This window comes from Lipotes vexillifer, unplaced genomic scaffold (genome assembly GCF_000442215.2).
Source record: "Lipotes vexillifer unplaced genomic scaffold, Lipotes_vexillifer_v1.1 scaffold1495, whole genome shotgun sequence".
Classification (NCBI taxonomy): Eukaryota; Metazoa; Chordata; class Mammalia; order Artiodactyla; family Lipotidae; genus Lipotes; species Lipotes vexillifer.
In genome coordinates this window covers 161,876-162,936 of record NW_006781409.1, presented here as the reverse complement: position 1 = coordinate 162,936, position 1,061 = coordinate 161,876, and the positions used below count along the sequence as shown (strand labels likewise).

Here is a 1,061-nt window from a genome sequence, read left to right as displayed (position 1 = left end):
ACGCGGGCCTCTCACTGTTGTGGCCTCTCCCGCTGCGGAGCACAGGCTCCGGACGCGCAGGCTCAGCGGCCATGGCTCACGGGCCCAGCCGCTCCGCGGCATGTGGGATCTTCCCGGACCGGGGCACGAACCCGTGTCTCCTGCATTGGCAGGCGGGCTCTCAACCACTGCGCCACCAGGGAAGCCCCGAACACCCATATTTTAATTGCCATCTCCTAGAGTTCCTGTGATGTTTACATCTAGCAAATTCAAAATGATGTTTAAATTCAGTTAAGATGCACCTAGCTATGACAGGTAAATGACCAGGTTGTTTTCAACCCAGAATTCTTAGACTTTTCATTAAAGGGATAAAATAATGATACTAATCACACAGTAGTCAGGTTTAAAAGGACTCTCCTCTTCAATAGAGGGAGGAAAAAGGCAAGTTAGCATCAGTGGGTTTCCACCCTTTGGGAAGGGAAATTTGGCCAGTTCCACACGTGGGATCCCTGCTCCCTGGCTGCCATGTTGGTTCTCTCTGGTTTGACGTGAAGAGTGCAGGCTGGGCCCCATGAACTCAGCAGCTTGTTTTTGACGAGTGAGTGAATGAGCGGGACTGAGTGCTTCCTGTGCATCAAGCCCTATGCCCCTGCCTTACAGAGAACATCATGGAAAGGGGAGATGGGTCTGTGCTGTTCTACGGATCATAGCCCAGAATCTCCACCAGGCACCATGGGGAAGACCCTCCCACGGCCGCTCCACCCCATGGCTACTGCCCTCCTCTCCCTGTCACGCTGTGCAAAGAAGGCTGACAAGGGGCTGTCAGGGACATGGGAACTCATGCAGAGGCCACTAACACACACACACGCCAGCTGTAGACTGCATCGCCACAACCCATGCAGCACGGCCGCCTTAGGCACACGCAAAAGCCGCCAACACAGCAGCAGTGGCAGCTGGCCTCTGGCACCCGCATGGTTGCCAGAGTCCACAGAGGGAAATTTGGATGTTCTTTTAGATGAGCTATGGTTCTGAGCCAATTTATTTCATGGTCCGGTTGGATGGCCTTCTCCCTGGGCTGCTGC

The 1,061-nt window shown here is 54.4% G+C and overlaps 1 protein-coding gene across 3 annotated transcripts in view; it reads right to left on the bottom strand.

Moving 5' to 3' along the window:
• The window catches only part of RGS6 (regulator of G protein signaling 6), a 188,270-nt gene that overhangs the window by 26,030 nt on the left and 161,179 nt on the right, over positions 1 to 1,061 (bottom strand). The gene's annotated exons all lie outside the window — the stretch shown is intronic.